General features: G+C 35.8%; 36 non-coding genes across 36 annotated transcripts; all 36 read left to right on the top strand.

Moving 5' to 3' along the window:
- Positions 1–158: 158 nt before the first annotated feature.
- TRNAT-CGU (transfer RNA threonine (anticodon CGU)) lies at positions 159–231 on the top strand. The gene has a single exon. It is a non-coding gene; the product is annotated as a tRNA-Thr (tRNA).
- Positions 232–636: 405 nt separating this feature from the next.
- TRNAT-CGU (transfer RNA threonine (anticodon CGU)) lies at positions 637–709 on the top strand. Its single transcript has one exon. It is a non-coding gene; the product is annotated as a tRNA-Thr (tRNA).
- Positions 710–875: 166 nt separating this feature from the next.
- TRNAA-CGC (transfer RNA alanine (anticodon CGC)) lies at positions 876–948 on the top strand. Its single transcript has one exon. It is a non-coding gene; the product is annotated as a tRNA-Ala (tRNA).
- A 165-nt stretch (positions 949–1113) lies between these two features.
- On the top strand, positions 1114–1186 carry TRNAT-CGU (transfer RNA threonine (anticodon CGU)). Its single transcript has one exon. It is a non-coding gene; the product is annotated as a tRNA-Thr (tRNA).
- Positions 1187–1591: 405 nt separating this feature from the next.
- TRNAT-CGU (transfer RNA threonine (anticodon CGU)) lies at positions 1592–1664 on the top strand. The gene has a single exon. It is a non-coding gene; the product is annotated as a tRNA-Thr (tRNA).
- Positions 1665–1830: 166 nt separating this feature from the next.
- TRNAT-CGU (transfer RNA threonine (anticodon CGU)) lies at positions 1831–1903 on the top strand. The gene has a single exon. It is a non-coding gene; the product is annotated as a tRNA-Thr (tRNA).
- A 165-nt stretch (positions 1904–2068) lies between these two features.
- On the top strand, positions 2069–2141 carry TRNAT-CGU (transfer RNA threonine (anticodon CGU)). The gene has a single exon. It is a non-coding gene; the product is annotated as a tRNA-Thr (tRNA).
- Positions 2142–2316: 175 nt separating this feature from the next.
- On the top strand, positions 2317–2389 carry TRNAT-CGU (transfer RNA threonine (anticodon CGU)). The gene has a single exon. It is a non-coding gene; the product is annotated as a tRNA-Thr (tRNA).
- A 166-nt stretch (positions 2390–2555) lies between these two features.
- Positions 2556–2628, top strand: TRNAA-CGC (transfer RNA alanine (anticodon CGC)). The gene has a single exon. It is a non-coding gene; the product is annotated as a tRNA-Ala (tRNA).
- A 165-nt stretch (positions 2629–2793) lies between these two features.
- On the top strand, positions 2794–2866 carry TRNAT-CGU (transfer RNA threonine (anticodon CGU)). The gene has a single exon. It is a non-coding gene; the product is annotated as a tRNA-Thr (tRNA).
- Positions 2867–3271: 405 nt separating this feature from the next.
- On the top strand, positions 3272–3344 carry TRNAT-CGU (transfer RNA threonine (anticodon CGU)). The gene has a single exon. It is a non-coding gene; the product is annotated as a tRNA-Thr (tRNA).
- A 166-nt stretch (positions 3345–3510) lies between these two features.
- On the top strand, positions 3511–3583 carry TRNAT-CGU (transfer RNA threonine (anticodon CGU)). Its single transcript has one exon. It is a non-coding gene; the product is annotated as a tRNA-Thr (tRNA).
- Positions 3584–3748: 165 nt separating this feature from the next.
- Positions 3749–3821, top strand: TRNAT-CGU (transfer RNA threonine (anticodon CGU)). The gene has a single exon. It is a non-coding gene; the product is annotated as a tRNA-Thr (tRNA).
- Positions 3822–4226: 405 nt separating this feature from the next.
- Positions 4227–4299, top strand: TRNAT-CGU (transfer RNA threonine (anticodon CGU)). Its single transcript has one exon. It is a non-coding gene; the product is annotated as a tRNA-Thr (tRNA).
- A 166-nt stretch (positions 4300–4465) lies between these two features.
- On the top strand, positions 4466–4538 carry TRNAT-CGU (transfer RNA threonine (anticodon CGU)). Its single transcript has one exon. It is a non-coding gene; the product is annotated as a tRNA-Thr (tRNA).
- Positions 4539–4943: 405 nt separating this feature from the next.
- TRNAT-CGU (transfer RNA threonine (anticodon CGU)) lies at positions 4944–5016 on the top strand. Its single transcript has one exon. It is a non-coding gene; the product is annotated as a tRNA-Thr (tRNA).
- A 166-nt stretch (positions 5017–5182) lies between these two features.
- Positions 5183–5255, top strand: TRNAT-CGU (transfer RNA threonine (anticodon CGU)). Its single transcript has one exon. It is a non-coding gene; the product is annotated as a tRNA-Thr (tRNA).
- Positions 5256–5420: 165 nt separating this feature from the next.
- TRNAT-CGU (transfer RNA threonine (anticodon CGU)) lies at positions 5421–5493 on the top strand. The gene has a single exon. It is a non-coding gene; the product is annotated as a tRNA-Thr (tRNA).
- A 404-nt stretch (positions 5494–5897) lies between these two features.
- Positions 5898–5970, top strand: TRNAT-CGU (transfer RNA threonine (anticodon CGU)). The gene has a single exon. It is a non-coding gene; the product is annotated as a tRNA-Thr (tRNA).
- A 166-nt stretch (positions 5971–6136) lies between these two features.
- On the top strand, positions 6137–6209 carry TRNAT-CGU (transfer RNA threonine (anticodon CGU)). Its single transcript has one exon. It is a non-coding gene; the product is annotated as a tRNA-Thr (tRNA).
- A 405-nt stretch (positions 6210–6614) lies between these two features.
- On the top strand, positions 6615–6687 carry TRNAT-CGU (transfer RNA threonine (anticodon CGU)). The gene has a single exon. It is a non-coding gene; the product is annotated as a tRNA-Thr (tRNA).
- A 166-nt stretch (positions 6688–6853) lies between these two features.
- On the top strand, positions 6854–6926 carry TRNAT-CGU (transfer RNA threonine (anticodon CGU)). The gene has a single exon. It is a non-coding gene; the product is annotated as a tRNA-Thr (tRNA).
- Positions 6927–7091: 165 nt separating this feature from the next.
- TRNAT-CGU (transfer RNA threonine (anticodon CGU)) lies at positions 7092–7166 on the top strand. The gene has a single exon. It is a non-coding gene; the product is annotated as a tRNA-Thr (tRNA).
- Positions 7167–7569: 403 nt separating this feature from the next.
- TRNAT-CGU (transfer RNA threonine (anticodon CGU)) lies at positions 7570–7642 on the top strand. The gene has a single exon. It is a non-coding gene; the product is annotated as a tRNA-Thr (tRNA).
- Positions 7643–7808: 166 nt separating this feature from the next.
- On the top strand, positions 7809–7881 carry TRNAT-CGU (transfer RNA threonine (anticodon CGU)). The gene has a single exon. It is a non-coding gene; the product is annotated as a tRNA-Thr (tRNA).
- A 405-nt stretch (positions 7882–8286) lies between these two features.
- Positions 8287–8359, top strand: TRNAT-CGU (transfer RNA threonine (anticodon CGU)). The gene has a single exon. It is a non-coding gene; the product is annotated as a tRNA-Thr (tRNA).
- Positions 8360–8525: 166 nt separating this feature from the next.
- TRNAT-CGU (transfer RNA threonine (anticodon CGU)) lies at positions 8526–8598 on the top strand. The gene has a single exon. It is a non-coding gene; the product is annotated as a tRNA-Thr (tRNA).
- Positions 8599–9223: 625 nt separating this feature from the next.
- Positions 9224–9297, top strand: TRNAT-CGU (transfer RNA threonine (anticodon CGU)). The gene has a single exon. It is a non-coding gene; the product is annotated as a tRNA-Thr (tRNA).
- Positions 9298–9463: 166 nt separating this feature from the next.
- TRNAT-CGU (transfer RNA threonine (anticodon CGU)) lies at positions 9464–9536 on the top strand. The gene has a single exon. It is a non-coding gene; the product is annotated as a tRNA-Thr (tRNA).
- A 2932-nt stretch (positions 9537–12468) lies between these two features.
- On the top strand, positions 12469–12541 carry TRNAT-CGU (transfer RNA threonine (anticodon CGU)). Its single transcript has one exon. It is a non-coding gene; the product is annotated as a tRNA-Thr (tRNA).
- Positions 12542–13175: 634 nt separating this feature from the next.
- TRNAT-CGU (transfer RNA threonine (anticodon CGU)) lies at positions 13176–13248 on the top strand. Its single transcript has one exon. It is a non-coding gene; the product is annotated as a tRNA-Thr (tRNA).
- A 405-nt stretch (positions 13249–13653) lies between these two features.
- Positions 13654–13726, top strand: TRNAT-CGU (transfer RNA threonine (anticodon CGU)). Its single transcript has one exon. It is a non-coding gene; the product is annotated as a tRNA-Thr (tRNA).
- A 166-nt stretch (positions 13727–13892) lies between these two features.
- TRNAT-CGU (transfer RNA threonine (anticodon CGU)) lies at positions 13893–13965 on the top strand. The gene has a single exon. It is a non-coding gene; the product is annotated as a tRNA-Thr (tRNA).
- Positions 13966–14370: 405 nt separating this feature from the next.
- On the top strand, positions 14371–14443 carry TRNAT-CGU (transfer RNA threonine (anticodon CGU)). The gene has a single exon. It is a non-coding gene; the product is annotated as a tRNA-Thr (tRNA).
- A 166-nt stretch (positions 14444–14609) lies between these two features.
- TRNAT-CGU (transfer RNA threonine (anticodon CGU)) lies at positions 14610–14682 on the top strand. The gene has a single exon. It is a non-coding gene; the product is annotated as a tRNA-Thr (tRNA).
- Positions 14683–14847: 165 nt separating this feature from the next.
- Positions 14848–14920, top strand: TRNAT-CGU (transfer RNA threonine (anticodon CGU)). The gene has a single exon. It is a non-coding gene; the product is annotated as a tRNA-Thr (tRNA).
- Positions 14921–15085: the final 165 nt, after the last annotated feature.

Here is a 15085-nt window from a genome sequence, read left to right on the forward strand (position 1 = left end):
ATGATACTTGAACTAGTTTCCGGAGCTTTTAATTTTGAAAAACTAGAAATAATTGTTGCTTGAGATGTGCATATATGCAAACAATAGGGTAAATATACAAACGAGTAAATTTTGTAAAATTACTGAAATATTCAGCATTCATATCGCTTCACAACAAGGGCTCCGTGGCTTAGTGGTTAAAGCGCCTGTCTCGTAAACAGGAGATCATCAGTTCGATTCTCGTCGGAGCCTCGTTGTTATGATACTTGATCTAGATGGTCTAGATATCGTAGCTAATAAATTTTTTAAAACTAAAAGTAATTGTTTCTTGAGATATGCATATGTGCAAACAATAAGGTAAAAGTGCAAATGAGTTAAATTACTGAAACATTCAGAATTAATCTCGCTTCACAACAAGGGCTCCGTTTTTTAGTGGTTTAAGCGCCTGTCTCGTAAACAGGAGATCATGAGTTCGATTCTCGTCGGAGCCTCGTTGGTATGATACTTGATCTAGTTTCCGTAGCTAATAAATTTTGAAATAATTAAAATAATTGTTGCTTGAGATATGCATATATGCAAACAATAGGGTAAAACTACAAACGAGTAAATTTTGTAAAATTACTGAAATATTCAGCATTCATATAGCTGTTTAACAAGGGCTCCGTGGCTTAGTGGTTAAAGCGCCTGTCTCGTAAACTGGAGATCATGAGTTCGATTCTCGTCGGAGCCTCGTTGTTATGATACTTGATCTAGTTTTCTTTGCTATTTAATTTTGAAAAACTAAAAATAATAGTTGCCAGAGATATGCATATATGCAAACAATAGGGTAAATATACAAACGAGTAAATTTTGTAAATTTACTGAAATATTCAGCATTCATATCGCTTCACAACAAGGGCTCCGTGGTTAAGTGGTTAAAGCGCCTGTCTCGCAAACTGGAGATCATGAGTTCGATTCTCGTCGGAGCCTTGTTGTTATGATACTTGAACTAGTTTCCGGAGCTTTTAATTTTGAAAAACTAGAAATAATTGTTGCTTGAGATGTGCATATATGCAAACAATAGGGTAAATATACAAACGAGTAAATTTTGTAAAATTACTGAAATATTCAGCATTCATATCGCTTCACAACAAGGGCTCCGTGGCTTAGTGGTTAAAGCGCCTATCTCGTAAACAGGAGATCATCAGTTCGATTCTCGTCGGAGCCTCGTTGTTATGATACTTGATCTAGATGGTCTAGATATCGTAGCTAATAAATTTTTTAAAACTAAAAGTAATTGTTGCTTGAGATATGCATATGTGCAAACAATAAGGTAAAAGTGCAAATGAGTTAAATTACTGAAACATTCAGAATTAATCTCGCTTCACAACAAGGGCTCCGTTTTTTAGTGGTTTAAGCGCCTGTCTCGTAAACAGGAGATCATGAGTTCGATTCTCGTCGGAGCCTCGTTGGTATGATACTTGATCTAGTTTCCGTAGCTAATAAATTTTGAAATAATAAAAATAATTGTTGCTTGAGATATGCATATATGCAAACAATAGGGTAAAACTACAAACGAGTAAATTTTGTAAAATTACTGAAATATTCAGCATTCATATAGCTGCGTAACAAGGGCTCCGTGGCGTAGTGGTTAAAGCGCCTGTCTCGTAAACTGGAGATCATGAGTTCGATTCTCGTCGGAGCCTCGTTGTTATGATACTTGATCTAGTTTTCTTTGCTATTTAATTTTGAAAAACTAAAAATAATAGTTGCCAGAGATATGCATATATGCAAACAATAGGGTAAATATACAAACGAGTAAATTTTGTAAAATTACTGAAATATTCAGCATTCATATCGCTTCACAACAATGGCTCCGTGGTTAAGTGGTTAAAGCGCCTGTCTCGTAAACTGGAGATCATGAGTTCGATTCTCGTCGGAGCCTTGTTGTTATGATACTTGAACTAGTTTCCGGAGCTTTTAATTTTGAAAAACTAGAAATAATTGTTGCTTGAGATGTGCATATATGCAAACAATAGGGTAAATATACAAACGAGTAAATTTTGTAAAATTACTGAAATATTCAGCATTCATATCGCTTCACAACAAGGGCTCCGTGGCTTAGTGGTTAAAGCGCCTGTCTCGTAAACAGGAGACCATCAGTTCGATTCTCGTCGGAGCCTCGTTGTTATGATACTTGATCTAGATGATCTAGATATCGTAGCTAATAAATTTTTTAAAACTAAAAGTAATTGTTGCTTGAGATATGCATATATGCAAACAATAGGGTAAAACTACAAACGAGTAAATTTTGTAAAATTACTGAAATATTCAGCATTCATATAGCTGTTTAACAAGGGCTCCGTGGCTTAGTGGTTAAAGCGCCTGTCTCGTAAACTGGAGATCATGAGTTCGATTCTCGTCGGAGCCTCGTTGTTATGATACTTGATCTAGTTTTCTTTGCTATTTAATTTTGAAAAACTAAAAATAATAGTTGCCAGAGATATGCATATATGCAAACAATAGGGTAAATATACAAACGAGTAAATTTTGTAAATTTACTGAAATATTCAGCATTCATATCGCTTCACAACAAGGGCTCCGTGGTTAAGTGGTTAAAGCGCCTGTCTCGCAAACTGGAGATCATGAGTTCGATTCTCGTCGGAGCCTTGTTGTTATGATACTTGAACTAGTTTCCGGAGCTTTTAATTTTGAAAAACTAGAAATAATTGTTGCTTGAGATGTGCATATATGCAAACAATAGGGTAAATATACAAACGAGTAAATTTTGTAAAATTACTGAAATATTCAGCATTCATATCGCTTCACAACAAGGGCTCCGTGGCTTAGTGGTTAAAGCGCCTATCTCGTAAACAGGAGATCATCAGTTCGATTCTCGTCGGAGCCTCGTTGTTATGATACTTGATCTAGATGGTCTAGATATCGTAGCTAATAAATTTTTTAAAACTAAAAGTAATTGTTGCTTGAGATATGCATATGTGCAAACAATAAGGTAAAAGTGCAAATGAGTTAAATTACTGAAACATTCAGAATTAATCTCGCTTCACAACAAGGGCTCCGTTTTTTAGTGGTTTAAGCGCCTGTCTCGTAAACAGGAGATCATGAGTTCGATTCTCGTCGGAGCCTCGTTGGTATGATACTTGATCTAGTTTCCGTAGCTAATAAATTTTGAAATAATAAAAATAATTGTTGCTTGAGATATGCATATATGCAAACAATAGGGTAAAACTACAAACGAGTAAATTTTGTAAAATTACTGAAATATTCAGCATTCATATAGCTGCGTAACAAGGGCTCCGTGGCGTAGTGGTTAAAGCGCCTGTCTCGTAAACTGGAGATCATGAGTTCGATTCTCGTCGGAGCCTCGTTGTTATGATACTTGATCTAGTTTTCTTTGCTATTTAATTTTGAAAAACTAAAAATAATAGTTGCCAGAGATATGCATATATGCAAACAATAGGGTAAATATACAAACGAGTAAATTTTGTAAAATTACTGAAATATTCAGCATTCATATCGCTTCACAACAATGGCTCCGTGGTTAAGTGGTTAAAGCGCCTGTCTCGTAAACTGGAGATCATGAGTTCGATTCTCGTCGGAGCCTTGTTGTTATGATACTTGAACTAGTTTCCGGAGCTTTTAATTTTGAAAAACTAGAAATAATTGTTGCTTGAGATGTGCATATATGCAAACAATAGGGTAAATATACAAACGAGTAAATTTTGTAAAATTACTGAAATATTCAGCATTCATATCGCTTCACAACAAGGGCTCCGTGGCTTAGTGGTTAAAGCGCCTGTCTCGTAAACAGGAGACCATCAGTTCGATTCTCGTCGGAGCCTCGTTGTTATGATACTTGATCTAGATGATCTAGATATCGTAGCTAATAAATTTTTTAAAACTAAAAGTAATTGTTGCTTGAGATATGCATATGTGCAAACAATAAGGTAAAAGTGCAAATGAGTTAAATTACTGAAACATTCAGAATTAATCTCGCTTTACAACAAGGGCTCCGTTTTTTAGTGGTTTAAGCGCCTGTCTCGTAAACAGGAGATCATGAGTTCGATTCTCGTCGGAGCCTCGTTGGTATGATACTTGATCTAGTTTCCGTAGCTAATAAATTTTGAAATAATAAAAATAATTCTTGCTTGAGATATGCATATATGCAAACAATAGGGTAAAACTACAAACGAGTAAATTTTGTAAAATTACTGAAATATTCAGCATTCATATAGCTGCTTAACAAGGGCTCCGTGGCTTAGTGGTTAAAGCGCCTGTCTCGTAAACTGGAGATCATGAGTTCGATTCTCGTCGGAGCCTCGTTGTTATGATACTTGATCTAGTTTTGTTTGCTTTTTAATTTTGAAAAACTAAAAATAATAGTTGCCAGAGATATGCATATATGCAAACAATAGGGTAAATATACAAACGAGTAAATTTTGTAAAATTACTGAAATATTCAGCATTCATATCGCTTCACAACAAGGGCTCCGTGGCTTAGTGGTTAAAGCGCCTGTCTCGTAAACAGGAGATCATCAGTTCGATTCTCGTCGGAGCCTCGTTGTTATGATACTTGATCTAGATGATCTAGATATCGTAGCTAATAAATTTTTTAAAACTAAAAGTAATTGTTGCTTGAGATATGCATATGTGCAAACAATAAGGTAAAAGTGCAAATGAGTTAAATTACTGAAACATTCAGAATTAATCTCGCTTCACAACAAGGGCTCCGTTTTTTAGTGGTTTAAGCGCCTGTCTCGTAAACAGGAGATCATGAGTTCGATTCTCGTCGGAGCCTCGTTGGTATGATACTTGATCTAGTTTCCGTAGCTAATAAATTTTGAAATAATAAAAATAATTGTTGCTTGAGATATGCATATATGCAAACAATAGGGTAAAACTACAAACGAGTAAATTTTGTAAAATTACTGAAATATTCAGCATTCATATAGCTGCTTAACAAGGGCTCCGTGGCTTAGTGGTTAAAGCGCCTGTCTCGTAAACAGGAGATCATGAGTTCGATTCTCGTCGGAGCCTCGTTGTTATGATACTTGATCTAGTTTTCTTTGCTATTTAATTTTGAAAAACTAAAAATAATAGTTGCCAGAGATATGCATATATGCAAACAATAGGGTAAATATACAAACGAGTAAATTTTGTAAAATTACTGAAACATTCAGCATTCATATCGCTTCACAACAAGGGCCCCGTGGTTTAGTGGTTAAAGCGCCTGTCTCGTAAACAGGAGATCATGAGTTCGATTCTCGTCGGAGCCTTGTTTTTATGATACTTGAACTAGTTTCCGGAGTTTTTAATTTTGAAAAACTAGAAATAATTGTTGCTTGAGATGTGCATATCTGCAAACAATAAGGTAAATATACAAACGAGTAAATTTTGTAAAATTACTGAAATATTCAGCATTCATATAGCTTCACAACAAGGGCTCCGTGGCTTAGTGGTTAAAGCGCCTGTCTCGTAAACAGGAGATCATCAGTTCGATTCTCGTCGGAGCCTCGTTGTTATGATACTTGATCTAGATGGTCTAGATATCGTAGCTAATAAATTTTTTAAAACTAAAAGTAATTGTTGCTTGAGATATGCATATGTGCAAACAATAAGGTAAAAGTGCAAATGAGTTAAATTACTGAAACATTCAGAATTAATCTCGCTTCACAACAAGGGCTCCGTTTTTTAGTGGTTTAAGCGCCTGTCTCGTAAACAGGAGATCATGAGTTCGATTCTCGTCGGACCCTCGTTGGTATGATACTTGATCTAGTTTCCGTAGCTAATAAATTTTGAAATAATTAAAATAATTGTTGCTTGAGATATGCATATATGCAAACAATAGGGTAAACTACAAACGAGTAAATTTTGTAAAATTACTGAAATATTCAGCATTCATATACCTGCTTAACAAGGGCTCCGTGGCTTAGTGGTTAAAGCGCCTGTCTCGTAAACAGGAGATCATGAGTTCGATTCTCGTCGGAGCCTCGTTGTTATGATACTTGATCTAGTTTTGTTTGCTATTTAATTTTGAAAAACTAAAAATAATAGTTGCCAGAGATATGCATATATGCAAACAATAGGGTAAATATACAAACGAGTAAATTTTGTAAAATTACTGAAATATTCAGCATTCATATCGCTTCACAACAAGGGCTCCGTGGCTTAGTGGTTAAAGCGCCTGTCTCGTAAACAGGAGATCATCAGTTCGATTCTCGTCGGAGCCTCGTTGTTATGATACTTGATCTAGATGATCTAGATATCGTAGCTAATAAATTTTTTAAAACTAAAAGTAATTGTTGCTTGAGATATGCATATGTGCAAACAATAAGGTAAAAGTGCAAATGAGTTAAATTACTGAAACATTCAGAATTAATCTCGCTTCACAACAAGGGCTCCGTTTTTTAGTGGTTTAAGCGCCTGTCTCGTAAACAGGAGATCATGAGTTCGATTCTCGTCGGAGCCTCGTTGGTATGATACTTGATCTAGTTTCCGTAGCTAATAAATTTTGAAATAATAAAAATAATTGTTGCTTGAGATATGCATATATGCAAACAATAGGGTAAAACTACAAACGAGTAAATTTTGTAAAATTACTGAAATATTCAGCATTCATATAGCTGCTTGACAAGGGCTCCGTGGCTTAGTGGTTAAAGCGCCTGTCTCGTAAACAGGAGATCATGAGTTCGATTCTCGTCGGAGCCTCGTTGTTATGATACTTGATCTAGTTTTCTTTGCTATTTAATTTTGAAAAACTAAAAATAATAGTTGCCAGAGATATGCATATATGCAAACAATAGGGTAAATATACAAACGAGTAAATTTTGTAAAATTACTGAAACATTCAGCATTCATATCGCTTCACAACAAGGGCCCCGTGGTTTAGTGGTTAAAGCGCCTGTCTCGTAAACAGGAGATCATGAGTTCGATTCTCGTCGGAGCCTTGTTTTTATGATACTTGAACTAGTTTCCGGAGCTTTTAATTTTGAAAAACTAGAAATAATTGTTGCTTGAGATGTGCATATATGCAAACAATAGGGTAAATATACAAACGAGTAAATTTTGTAAAATTACTGAAATATTCAGCATTCATATAGCTTCACAACAAGGGCTCCGTGGCTTAGTGGTTAAAGCGCCTGTCTCGTAAACAGGAGATCATCAGTTCGATTCTCGTCGGAGCGTCGTTGTTATGATACTTGATCTAGATGGTCTAGATATCGTAGCTAATAAATTTTTTAAAACTAAAAGTAATTGTTGCTTGAGATATGCATATGTGCAAACAATAAGGTAAAAGTGCAAATGAGTTAAATTACTGAAACATTCAGAATTAATCTCGCTTCACAACAAGGGCTCCGTTTTTTAGTGGTTTAAGCGCCTGTCTCGTAAACAGGAGATCATGAGTTCGATTCTCGTCGGAGCCTCGTTGGTATGATACTTGATCTAGTTTCCGTAGCTAATAAATTTTGAAATAATTAAAATAATTGTTGCTTGAGATATGCATATATGCAAACAATAGGGTAAAACTACAAACGAGTAAATTTTGTAAAATTACTGAAATATTCAGCATTCATATACCTGCTTAACAAGGGCTCCGTGGCTTAGTGGTTAAAGCGCCTGTCTCGTAAACAGGAGATCATGAGTTCGATTCTCGTCGGAGCCTCGTTGTTATGATACTTGATCTAGTTTTGTTTGCTATTTAATTTTGAAAAACTAAAAATAATAGTTGCCAGAGATATGCATATATGCAAACAATAGGGTAAATATACAAACGAGTAAATTTTGTAAAATTACTGAAATATTCAGCATTCATATCGCTTCACAACAAGGGCTCCGTGGCTTAGTGGTTAAAGCGCCTGTCTCGTAAACAGGAGATCATCAGTTCGATTCTCGTCGGAGCCTCGTTGTTATGATACTTGATCTAGATGATCTAGATATCGTAGCTAATAAATTTTTTAAAACTAAAAGTAATTGTTGCTTGAGATATGCATATGTGCAAACAATAAGGTAAAAGTGCAAATGAGTTAAATTACTGAAACATTCAGAATTAATCTCGCTTCACAACAAGGGCTCCGTTTTTTAGTGGTTTAAGCGCCTGTCTCGTAAACAGGAGATCATGAGTTCGATTCTCGTCGGAGCCTCGTTGGTATGATACTTGATCTAGTTTCCGTAGCTAATAAATTTTGAAATAATTAAAATAATTGTTGCTTGAGATATGCATATATGCACACAATAGGGTAAAACTACAAACGAGTAAATTTTGTAAAATTACTGAAATATTCAGCATTCATATACCTGCTTAACAAGGGCTCCGTGGCTTAGTGGTTAAAGCGCCTGTCTCGTAAACAGGAGATCATGAGTTCGATTCTCGTCGGAGCCTCGTTGTTATGATACTTGATCTAGTTTTGTTTGCTATTTAATTTTGAAAAACTAAAAATAATAGTTGCCAGAGATATGCATATATGCAAACAATAATGTAAATATACAAACGAGTAAATTTTGTAAAATTACTGAAATATTCAGCATTCATATCGCTTCACAACAAGGGCTCCGTGGCTTAGTGGTTAAAGCGCCTGTCTCGTAAACAGGAGATCATCAGTTCGATTCTCGTCGGAGCCTCGTTGTTATGATACTTGATCTAGATGATCTAGATATCGTAGCTAATAAATTTTTTAAAACTAAAAGTAATTGTTGCTTGAGATATGCATATGTGCAAACAATAAGGTAAAAGTGCAAATGAGTTAAATTACTGAAACATTCAGAATTAATCTCGCTTCACAACAAGGGCTCCGTTTTTTAGTGGTTTAAGCGCCTGTCTCGTAAACAGGAGATCATGAGTTCGATTCTCGTCGGAGCCTCGTTGGTATGATACTTGATCTAGTTTCCGTAGCTAATAAATTTTGAAAAACTAAAAATAATTGTTGCTTGAGATGTGCATATATGCAAACAATAAGGTAAAAGTGCAAGTGAGTTAAATTACTGAAATATTCAGCTTTAATCTCGCTTCACAAAAAGGGCTCCGTTTTTTAGTGGTTTAAGCGCCTGTCTCGTAAACAGGAGATCATGAGTTCGATTCTCGTCGGAGCCTCGTTGTTATGATACTTGATCTAGATTTTGTAGCTAATATATTTTGAAAATCTAAAAATAATTGTTGCTAGAGATATCCATATATGCAAACAATAAGGTAAAAGTGCAAATGATTTAAATTACTGAAATATTCAGCATTAATCTCGTTTGACAACAAGGTCTCCGTGGCTTAGTGGTTAAAGCTTCTGTCTCGTAAACAGGAGATCATGAGTTCGATTCTCGTCGGAGCCTCGTTGGTATGATACTTGATCTAGTTTCCGTAGCTAATAAATTTTGAAAAAATAAAAATAATTGTTGCTTGAGATATGCATATATGCAAACAATAGGGTAAAACTACAAACGAGTAAATTTTGTAAAATTACTGAAATATTCAGCATTCATATAGCTGCTTGACAAGGGCTCCGTGGCTTAGTGGTTAAAGCGCCTGTCTCGTAAACAGGAGATCATGAGTTCGATTCTCGTCGGAGCCTCGTTGTTATGATACTTGATCAAGTTTTCTTTGCTATTTAATTTTGAACAAGTTGGGAAAACCAAAATATTACCTCTCCGAGTCAAGACGACTACTTACAAACTTATTTACCCAGATATGGAAATGTTTCTTAAGTTAAAATTTATGAAATATTAAAGCAGTATACAAAGCATAGCAAATATACTGTAAATCAGACGACATTTTACATCCAATAATGATATACTTGTACACATTAAAATCATCCGATGGGGGAAAAACGGGAAATGAAGAGATACAACTTTGGAGGGATATTACATTTACGTGTTTGTAAAGGCCCAATTTTCTACTCCTCAACTGTATGCCTTCTATGTTCAAAGCCATATTCACAACAGGGTTGCCATGTAAACACTATCCTCTCGTTTCACCTCAACGATTTTCTTAGTTTTGTCAACATGACTGTTATTGTTACATAACACCAAAGCTTATTTGTGGCTACACACACTGAAAGTAAATGCGCATCATAAAAAGCATGAAAACACGAAGCTATTATCCGATTACGATCAGACCTTTCACTGGTCCTGGCTGCGTTCAGCAGAGCTCACCAAAAAAGACAGCGGATTTTGGAAATGTTTACCGGTGAGCTCTGTCGTCATAGCTTTTCTCCGGTCATCGGCGTTTTATAAATGACGCTAGCTCCATAAATTAGAAACTAACATATCTCTTAAAATTCTCGCGTGATCAACTGGTTTCACGCCAATTAAATAGCTATAGTCCCATATTGCTATTTGTATTAATTCCTCCATGGTTTTTTCGCCAAGCTGAGAACTACGCGTTTTACGTCACGTTATCCAAAGCGCCGACTATTTTCTTTGAAGACCGCGCTAGCTCAGCGCTAAGCACCGTGACGTCAAAATTCAAAAACAGAATCCCGTTATGCAGAACACTGCTAACAGCACTGGGCTCTGCTGAACGCGGCCCAGATTTCCACCATAGATTTTAAAATCTAAGCCTATTTATTTAAAAGTGTATTTAAATTTCGGCTCACTCTGAACCGTTAATGTCTCTGCATAACAGAAACGAAAACCAAACCCAAGCTTTTAGTTCACTAGGCCTATTGACAAATAAAAGTTCATTTGACCAACATAGTAGCGTTGAGCTTGTATTCAATTTAGAAAGGATTATGCTATAAACAGATGTAGTATAGCTTAAGTAATATATAAACATCCATTTTAAATAATAATATTAAAAAATTCTTTGGAATATCAAAATGAAACAGAGCTTTAAAGCTACAAAAGTACTAAATGCATCATTATTACGAAAAATATTTCCACATATTCACTTTATATTAAGGATAAAGGGAATATTATGGTTCTGTAGGATTCCTTTACACATCAAAACAAAACGAACTTCTAACGCAGCGCACTACTGTAACAACGGACGGACACACAGAGACAAAAACATAGACTGCTTTTTAACTCTTTCCGTATTAATTTTGAATTAAGAAACAAGATTATCTTAAATAATAAGATAAATATAATTAATATTTAATATTTTCTTCGTTAGTTATGCGCCTTATTGAACGTTACATCCTTTTAAAAAAGAACAATTAAACATTCTTGAGAGACTTGACTAATATCGGCGTTTGAAATGAAGCATACGCCGGTTGCTTCGCCTTACTCAAATAGGTAGTATATAAAGGTGTCGAACTACAGCTAAAAGCAAGAACAACCGCAATTGCGAAAACCTATCGTGGACAACCCACCCTAGGGAGGCTAGACGTTTCTCGTAACCCTAGCTGATCGCCGCGAATGTCTTAAACCCAACGATGACAATGAAGTAGAAGCCAGGTGTGCAGACTGGTGTCCATGTAGAATGGACAAAAATATAGACCAGAAGATGGTGGTGTAGAAGCCAGATGTACAGACTGGTGTCCATGTGGGATGGACAAAAACAAAGACCAGAAGATGGTGGTGTTAGAAACCAGTGTGTACAGACTGGTGTCCGTGTGGGATGGACAATGACCAGAAGATGGTGGTGGTTAGAAGCCAGTATGTACAAACTGGTGTCCATGTGGGATGGACGAAGGCCATAAGTTGGTGGTGATTAGAAGCCAGTAAGTACAGACTGGTGTCCGTGTGGGATGGACAAAGACCAGAAGATGGTGGTGTGAGAACTCAAGTAGAGTAGCCATTTCCGTGACTGTGAAAGCAGTTCGGAAATGGCGAACACGTTTGCTCCGATTTGGAAACTGCGAACGCGGTCACGTGGGTATAACAACAGACACACACACAGACAGACACACAAACACACACGATCGTTACAGAACCTCTCCGTGACATACGTCACTCGGAGAGGTAAAAACTAAAAATAATAGTTGCCAGAGATATGCATATATGCAAACAATAGGGTAAATATACAAACGAGTAAATTTTGTAAAATTGCTGAAATATTCAGCTTTAATCTCGCTTCACAACAAGGGCTCCGTTTTTTAGTGGTTTAAGGGCCTGTCTCGTAAACAGGAGATCATGAGTTCGATTCTAGTCGGAGCCTCGTTGTTATGATACTTTATCTAGATTTCGTAGCTAATATATTTTAAAAAACTAAAAATAATTGTTACTAGAGATATGCATATATGCAAACAATAGGGTAAATATACAAACGAGTAAATTTTGTAAAATTACTGAAATATTCAGCATTCATATCGCTTCACAACAAGGGTTCCGTGGCTTAGTGGTTATAGCTCCTGTCTTGTAAACAGGAGATCATGAGTTCAATTTTCGACGGAGCCTCGTTGTTATGATACTTGAACTAGTTTCCGTAGCTATTAAATTTTGAAAAACTAAAAATAATTGTTGCTAGAGATATGCATATATGCAAACAATAGGGTAAAACTACAAACGAGAAAATTTGGAAAATTACTGAAATATTCAGCATTCATATAGCTGCTTAACAAGGGCTCCGTGGCTTAGTGGTTAAAGCGCCTGTCTCGTAAACAGGAGATCATGAGATCGATTCTCGTCGGAGCCTCGTTGTTATGATACTTGATCTAGTTTTCTTTGCTATTTAATTTTGAAAAACTAAAAATAATAGTTGCCAGAGATATGCATATATGCAAACAATAGGGTAAATATACAAACGAGTAAATTTTGTAAAATTACTGAAATATTCAGCATTCATATCGCTTCACAACAAGGGCTCCTTGGCTTAGTGGTTAAAGCTCCTGTCTCGTAAACAGGAGATCATCAGTTCGATTCTCGTCGGAGCCTCGTTGTTATGATACTTGATCTAGATTTCGTAGCTTATAAATTTTTAAAAACTAAAAGTAATTCTTGCTTGAGATGTGCATATATGCAAACAATAAGGTAAAAGTGCAAGTGAGTTAAATTACTGAAATATCAGCTTTAATCTCGCTTCACATTAAGGGCTCCGTTTTTTAGTGGTTTAAGGGCCTGTCTCGTAAACAGGAGATCATGAGTTCGATTCTCGTCGGAGCCTCGTTGTTATGATACTTGATCTAGTTTTGTTTGCTATTTAATTTTGAAAAACTAAAAATAATAGTTGCCAGAGATATGCATATATGCAAACAATAGGGTAAATATACAAACGAGTAAATTTTGTAAAATTACTGAAATATTCAGCATTCATATCGCTTCACAACAAGGGCTCCGTGGCTTAGTGGTTAAAGCGCCTGTCTCGTAAACAGGAGATCATCAGTTCGATTCTCGTCGGAGCCTCGTTGTTATGATACTTGATCTAGATGATCTAGATATCGTAGCTAATAAATTTTTTAAAACTAAAAGTAATTGTTGCTTGAGATATGCATATGTGCAAACAATAAGGTAAAAGTGCAAATGAGTTAAATTACTGAAACATTCAGAATTAATCTCGCTTTACAACAAGGGCTCCGTTTTTCAGTGGTTTAAGCGCCTGTCTCGTAAACAGGAGATCATGAGTTCGATTCTCGTCGGAGCCTCGTTGGTATGATACTTGATCTAGTTTCCGTAGCTAATAAATTTTGAAATAATAAAAATAATTCTTGCTTGAGATATGCATATATGCAAACAATAGGGTAAAACTACAAACGAGTAAATTTTGTAAAATTACTGAAATATTCAGCATTCATATAGCTGCTTAACAAGGGCTCCGTGGCTTAGTGGTTAAAGCGCCTGTCTCGTAAACTGGAGATCATGAGTTCGATTCTCGTCGGAGCCTCGTTGTTATGATACTTGATCTAGTTTTGTTTGCTTTTTAATTTTGAAAAACTAAAAATAATAGTTGCCAGAGATATGCATATATGCAAACAATAGGGTAAATATACAAACGAGTAAATTTTGTAAAATTACTGAAATATTCAGCATTCATATCGCTTCACAACAAGGGCTCCGTGGCTTAGTGGTTAAAGCGCCTGTCTCGTAAACAGGAGATCATCAGTTCGATTCTCGTCGGAGCCTCGTTGTTATGATACTTGATCTAGATGATCTAGATATCGTAGCTAATAAATTTTTTAAAACTAAAAGTAATTGTTGCTTGAGATATGCATATGTGCAAACAATAAGGTAAAAGTGCAAATGAGTTAAATTACTGAAACATTCAGAATTAATCTCGCTTCACAACAAGGGCTCCGTTTTTTAGTGGTTTAAGCGCCTGTCTCGTAAACAGGAGATCATGAGTTCGATTCTCGTCGGAGCCTCGTTGGTATGATACTTGATCTAGTTTCCGTAGCTAATAAATTTTGAAATAATAAAAATAATTGTTGCTTGAGATATGCATATATGCAAACAATAGGGTAAAACTACAAACGAGTAAATTTTGTAAAATTACTGAAATATTCAGCATTCATATAGCTGCTTAACAAGGGCTCCGTGGCTTAGTGGTTAAAGCGCCTGTCTCGTAAACAGGAGATCATGAGTTCGATTCTCGTCGGAGCCTCGTTGTTATGATACTTGATCTAGTTTTCTTTGCTATTTAATTTTGAAAAACTAAAAATAATAGTTGCCAGAGATATGCATATATGCAAACAATAGGGTAAATATACAAACGAGTAAATTTTGTAAAATTACTGAAACATTCAGCATTCATATCGCTTCACAACAAGGGCCCCGTGGTTTAGTGGTTAAAGCGCCTGTCTCGTAAACAGGAGATCATGAGTTCGATTCTCGTCGGAGCCTTGTTTTTATGATACTTGAACTAGTTTCCGGAGCTTTTAATTTTGAAAAACTAGAAATAATTGTTGCTTGAGATGTGCATATCTGCAAACAATAGGGTAAATATACAAACGAGTAAATTTTGTAAAATTACTGAAATATTCAGCATTCATATAGCTTCACAACAAGGGCTCCGTGGCTTAGTGGTTAAAGCGCCTGTCTCGTAAACAGGAGATCATCAGTTCGATTCTCGTCGGAGCCTCGTTGTTATGATACTTGATCTAGATGGTCTAGATATCGTAGCTAATAAATTTTTTAAAACTAAAAGTAATTGTTGCTTGAGATATGCATATGTGCAAACAATAAGGTAAAAGTGCAAATGAGTTAAATTACTGAAACATTCAGAATTAATCTCGCTTCACAACAA

This window comes from Phalangium opilio, unplaced genomic scaffold, assembly GCF_054372755.1.
Source record: "Phalangium opilio isolate 3A_F unplaced genomic scaffold, DU_Popi_V2 ptg000101l_1, whole genome shotgun sequence".
Lineage (NCBI taxonomy): Eukaryota > Metazoa > Arthropoda > Arachnida > Opiliones > Phalangiidae > Phalangium > Phalangium opilio.